At 41.3% G+C, this 6,730-nt stretch overlaps 1 pseudogene; it reads right to left on the bottom strand.

Annotated features, from left to right (window-relative positions):
- Positions 1–1,275: 1,275 nt before the first annotated feature.
- Positions 1,276–1,393, bottom strand: LOC124724044 (annotated as a pseudogene).
- Between the last annotated feature and the right edge of the window lie 5,337 nt (positions 1,394–6,730).

Raw genomic sequence — 6,730 nt, 5'->3', positions numbered from 1 at the left:
AGAGGAACCCAGTTTTCATTAAACAATAGCTTGTCTATGAAAGAAAGTAAGAAACCTCCGAGTAGGGAAACAGTGCTGGACGATTGGCCGATTTCAAGTGTATTTCTGCAGGCCATGGAGAAAGAGTTTTGGTCTCGTGGATTCTGCCGCTTAAATGTCGAACTCGTTATGGCAGAGACGTGTTCTTGAAGCCGTCGAGACTGTGATAGTTTGATTGTACAGTTAGATCTATCATTTTACTACCAATATTTTTAATTTCATAGAGTAATGAGCATACGTGACAAAAAGTTAGTCACCCATGGAGATAGCACGTTAATACCGTCTAACATCGCCGCCAGCCATGGTAATGGCGTCAACTCGGCGTGGAAGGTAGTCCACAATGTCTTCAGGACCGCCATATCTAGCTGAAGCAACTCATTGATGATGACTTCTCGTAGAGCTACCAATTGTGAGGATCTTTGATATATTTAACCCTTTCTTCCAAAGAGTCCATGACTTTTTTTGGGTTTGAGATTAGATGGTGTCATTTTATTTTCAAAACTTCAAGCTTTACGTTAAAAACTGATCCATTGTTGGTTTTCACTTTTTCTAATAGCTCTTCGTTTGCAATCGTCATATGCTGGTGCAGTTTCGCCGCCAAATTCCACCCTCTCAGCACGGATTTTTATAGCATTGTTCTCTTCAAATGCAGAAAATTAATTACCATACAATTATCCATTTTGATTTGGCTCCTCTCGCAGATTGCTACGGTGCTGTGGCGCGGTTGTTTCAGTGTTTTCCAAAACTGCAGACAGATATCTGTGAATAAACAAAAGTTAATGTACAGCTTTATTTTCTCGAGGTAATGATAAAAATTTCGTGATTAATTGTTTGAACTTCTTGATTCTATGGGATAAATTTTTCTAGATTTTCTTATTTCGCTTAGCATATTAAAAGTTTAGTCTCGGTCTTCGGCTCACTAACCGTAGAAAATGACGTCATACTGTATTAAATCACAGATTCTGGTGGGCAATCTGCAACATAATTCTACTCTGCAAGCCACCGTATGTTATGTTAACGAGTATATATATCACTCAGTCCGTCATCAGGCCACAAGTGGCCCATCGGGACCATCCGACCGCCGTGTCATCCTCACCTGGGGATGCGGATAGGAGGGGCGTAGGGTCAGCACACCGCTCTCCCGGTCGTTATGATGGTTTTCGTTGACCGGAGCCGCTACTATTCGCTCGAGCAGCTCCTCAATTGGCATCACGAGGCTGAGTGTACCCCGAAAAATGGCAACAGCGCATGGCGGCCCGGACGGTCACCCATCCAAGTGCCGGCCACGCCCGACAGCGCTTAATTTCGGTGATCTCACAGGAACCGGTGTTTCCACTGCGGCATGGCCGTTGCTAACGAGGATATATATACTTGGTGAATATTAACTGGAATCATCAATCGCGCATAATGGTCATCTGTGGGGTACAGATACGGCACGTGGTCAGATGATCTTTCATTCGTCAGCGCCATCTACCGTAACAACAATGCATTTACGGACACATGTACATAGGACCGTTTTTCCACCATTTCCAATCAGAAATCCGTCCCTGCAGTTTGACGATTTTATAAATGTTCACCTGTATAGAAGAATATTTTCTCCTCTTCTTGTTCCATCAACAAATGATGCGTGGCAAGGAATACTGTCCGTGCTGTTCATTATACAAAGCAATTATTGTAGTCTTTTTCCTCGAGGCACATGAGTTTTCCCAGTTAACTGGCTAGATTTAGAGACCATGATTGTGTAGAATGATCACAGGCCTATATAGTAAAATTCCACCAGTCACATTTATGTTCACATTATGTTTAACTTAACATCGTGCTATGCATTTCAAACATGCTTTGTTAATCTCCAGGCGTGTATACGTACAGGAACACTGGTTATTAAAATATAAACTGCCTTAAACTATCCAAATTAACAGAGATTTACGAAAGATACAATTTTGTGCACTGTTGTACTGCTGGAGTGACTATTTGGTGATCTGCTGGTGGAGGAAGGGCATTATGTTAAGTCAAAGATACCATCAATATAAATAATTATGAGGGTTCCGAATTCGCGGCAGAGAAGCTTCTCGATTCTCAGTGTCTTTCCTGTAGTGTCTCTAATTACAGTTTCTCAAGCATTATTTTGAAACCCTCGCGCCGGCCAGAGTGGCCGAGCGGTTCTAGGCGCTTCAGTCCGGCACCGCGCCACCGCTACGATCGCAGGTTCGAATCGTGCCTCGGGAATGGATGTGTGTGATGTCCTTAGGTTAGTTAGGTTTAAGTAGTTGTAAGTTCTAGGGGACTGATGACCTCAGTTGTTAAGTCCCATAGTGCTCAGAGCCATTTGAACCATTTGACACCCTCGCGCTGATTAGACAAACGCTTCGTGAAACGGGCAGCTCTTTTTTGACTCTCTGCAATCCTTCGCGTTTGTCTTCCTAATTGGTGTAAGTTCTAAGTCAATGAAACACGTTCAACAACTTTTAGAACAAGCGTAACTATCATTGGGGTGTGAATTACTACTCATCACAATTCCGCCTATTAATCTGTGTGACATCTGCTAGATTTCTGTGCTCATTCAACGCTGAATGCCTTCTGATGGATACCCCTAGGTATTCGACGGTGACTGCTTATTTCAGTGGCTTGTTCCCGATCATGTAGCTTAATGAGACAGTCTTTTTCCATCTGTATGCATCACATTTTATTTACATATGTCAGCCTCCAGTCTATACACCATGTTACATTCATATTATAGTTTTCACGCATTTCGTAACAGTTCTCTAACGACGTTACCCGTTAAATATAGCTACATTCCCGGGAACAACTTCTCAAAAGTACAGCCGTTGCCTGGTAGAACGTATGAAGAAAGTGTAGGCAAAAGGTAATGGTTAAACCTTCCAGCCACTTAGAAGAAGAATATAAATTGTTATGACACGATTCTGTAAAGGTTTAATTCCCGTTTCGAAATACACTGATAAACACAACAACAGAACACACTAGCTAGTTATATGAAAATCTTTAATGCATGAAACTATCTAATGCTGTTCGTTAGCAATGATACGTGCACCAATCCAAAGTCGCACCGGTTCTGGATTCACTGTCGTATGTCTGGACTATCGCATATGGAGCACATAACACTGGCAATGGACCTAAAAACTAAAAATCAAGAGGGTATTCACCTAGGTATGAACGTCATTGTTTCAAAACATTAAAGTTTCACTGTCACATTAAAAAAGTTACCATTTTCTGTAGAGAGTATCTCAAATACTACACACATAAGAATCTCATTAGAAACAATAATTCAGTCCGTATTATTGATAGTATTACTGACTTAAGGCTTATAAATTTTATCAGCTTCACTGTCAGAGATTAATTACTCTGTTAACATTTCAGTAAAGTATCGCTTAGGATGTAGTTAAAAGAGTATCTAAGTCACAAAATTAAAAATACTTGAAGTATAACGAGACAGTTCGGTAAGATTTTTATTTTAGAAACTTTTAACAAGGCAGGGTACATCCCTGTTGTTAATGTAAAATTTTACATAACTAGTACGTTCCATGGTATCTAGGAACAAGAAGAAGCTAATCTCAAAATTTTTCTTAATTCTGATTACTAGGCCTTGAGAAAAGTAAGCGAAAACGTAAGTCATTGAAAAAAGCTCTTAAAGAAAACTTTATAAACTCACATTTTATTTAAGCATACACCTTATGAGACTCTATGACATGTCATGTTATGTTCCTAGCCCCTTGTGTTTCATTTTCTGCTTTCACTAAATTCTCCTCTCCTTTCTGCGTACCTCTCCAAACATATATTTACAGTTTTTAATAGCATAAAATTAAGATTTTGTCGAGTTGCATTGTAACAAAACTGTGCTCTCACTTCTATTTCCTCCAGAAATAATATGAAAGATACATAACCACCACTGAAGTAGAAATTGTATCCAGAATACTAATTTACACTTTATATCTGCAGAAAAATTTTGTTTTGGAGCATCTTTCCCATAAAACTGCATGGAGTGATCAATTTCTGTTCACAATTGAACATTAGTTGCTATGCAAATCCAAATAAACACGCGAAGTATCAAAGATACGATAGTGAACCTCGAGAGTGAACGTTATTCACTGTATGGATCCAGAGAAGGTTGTAGAGAATCTCTGAGTTCTGCAGGATCGAATGTCAAAATTCGACATTCCATAACTCAATAACAATAAAATATATTTGTTTGAAACAGCCTTACCTGACAATTGTAACCTATCGTTTATCGAAAATGCAAACCAATGACAATCGACATGATGATCATAACACTTGGTTAACAATCTATTAAACATACGTAAGCAAGAAGACATTTGAAAGACTACATAATACAAGTTAGCCGCGGTTATGTTTAAAATGACACGTGGGAGGTTTAAGCCCATTCTAAGTTTGCTACTTGCTGTTTGAAGGCACTTCCAGGCAGGGTACATCCCAGATGTTACTCTCTGACTTTGCTCCGTTCTTGAAAACTACGTTTCTCAAAGGAAAGTGCTACTGGACATCTTTTTCAACTACGATCTCACCTCATTTGTGATACATCAAGTGGACCTCTGTTCATTTTATATATGAATGTCGATTACACAAAACTGGAAAATTTAGTATGGTTGGATTAAACCTGATAGGGTCATCCGTGCAGTGAACACGTGTGTGCAATCTGCACAGTGTGCAAACATACATGAATATGGTGCAAAACAAAAAAAGAGAGAATCTGGCGTTTACTGCTAAATATAAACATACCAATTAAACATCTACAAGAAGATGACTTGATACTAACAGAAAGAAATGTACTGTACACTGTCACTGAATGCACTAATCGTCGACTTACGTCGTGAGGCTGAAAACTGAAGGTGGTGAGAAGACATAGCTACACAGCTACAAGTGCAAGATATCTGGAGAAGAAATTACACTTTAATAGGATCCCATGCACAGCACACTGGCTGCGGGCTGGGATGGTCTGCGATAGGTGGTAACTGAAAAAGACGAACGTAAACTTCAGCAAAAAATCAGTCTCACCTGTGCAAAATCTGTTTACATTACCCTATATTTAGCCGATAACACTTTTACTAAGCCGGCCGGTTTGGCCGAGCGGTTCTAGGTGCTTCAGACAGGAACCGCGCGAACCTACGGTCGCAGGTTCGATTCCTGCCTCGGGCATGGATGTGTATGATGTCCTTAGGTTTGTTAGGTTTAAGTTGAACTTTTACTAAGGAAAAAGAACTGGTGTATACGTAGGACTCACTAAGCAACTGTGTAATTAATCTACAACGAGTGAAAGTTAATCGTTACGTATATAATCTTGGCAGAAGGTCGCCAAACGAAAGTTAACCAATGCGTAATTACTTCTCATGCTATCTTGGATTGAAGTACTTTTGTTAACTTGGATCTAGACACTTTGTTAAGTTTAAACTATCTCTTTGCTTTCGCTTTACTCCGTCACGTCAGTTCTTTACCTGCTGCTTTAGTGATTATGATGAATTAACTAAATCACAGCCTTAAGAAAACAGGAATCTAATTTTGCGCAACAGAATAACGACTTACAAAGCAAGCGCATGTTGGGGGTGTCTGGGTGGATCGCATATAGCATTCAGGCATCTACATCTACATCTACACACATCAATAAGAGTTTTGCATTAGTTAGGTACCGAGAGTTCGGGAACCTGTACAGAAAATTTGAGTGGAGATCAACATAAACATCTTTTCCGCCTTCTTTAATCCTCATGAAAACCACACATTGCATCTTGTACCACCATACAGCGACACCTTTAGAGGTGGTGGTCCAGATTGCTGTACACACTGGTACCTCTAATACCCAGTATAGCACGTTCTCTTGCATTGATGCAAGCCTGTATTCGTAGTGGCATACTATCCACAAGTTCATCAAGGCACTGGTGGTCCAGATTGTTCCACTCCTCAGTGGTGATTCGGTGTAGATCCCTCAGAGTGGTTGGTGAATCACGTCGTCCATAAACAGCCCTTTTCAATCTATCCCAGGTATGTTCGATCTTGTTCATGTCCGGAGAACATGCTGGCCACACTAGTCGAGCGATGTTGTTATCCTGAAGGAAGTCATTCACAAGATGTGCACGATGGGGGCACGAATTGTCGTCCATGAAGACGAATGCGTAGCCAATATGCTGCCTATATGGTTGCACTATCGGTAGGAGGATGGCATTCACGTGTCGTACAGCCGTTACGGCGCCTCCATGACCACCAGCAGCGTACGTCGACCCCACATAATGCCACCCCAAAACGTTAGGGAACCTCCACCTTGCTGCGCTCGCTGGACAGTGCGTATAAGGCGTTCAGCCTGACCGGGTTGCCTCCAAACTCGTCATCGACGATTGTCTGGTTGAAGGCATTGCGACAATCATCGGTGAAGAGAACATGATGCCAATCCTGAGCGGTCCATTCGACATTTTGTTGGGCCCATCTGTACCATGCTGGCGTCGTGGTTGCAAAGATGGACCTCGCCCTGGACGTCGGGTGTGAAATTGCGCATCATGGAGCCTATTGCTCACAGTTTGAATCGTAACACGACTTCCTGTGGCTGCACGAAAAGCATTATTCAACATGGTGGCGTCGCTGTCATGGTTACTCCGAGCCATAATGCATAGGTAGCGGTCATCCACTGCAGTAGTAGCCCTTGGGTAGCATGAGCGAGGCATGTCATCTACAG

This window comes from Schistocerca piceifrons, chromosome X, assembly GCF_021461385.2.
Source record: "Schistocerca piceifrons isolate TAMUIC-IGC-003096 chromosome X, iqSchPice1.1, whole genome shotgun sequence".
In the NCBI taxonomy this organism is placed as follows: domain Eukaryota; kingdom Metazoa; phylum Arthropoda; class Insecta; order Orthoptera; family Acrididae; genus Schistocerca; species Schistocerca piceifrons.
This window is presented reverse-complemented; position numbering and strand designations above follow the sequence as displayed.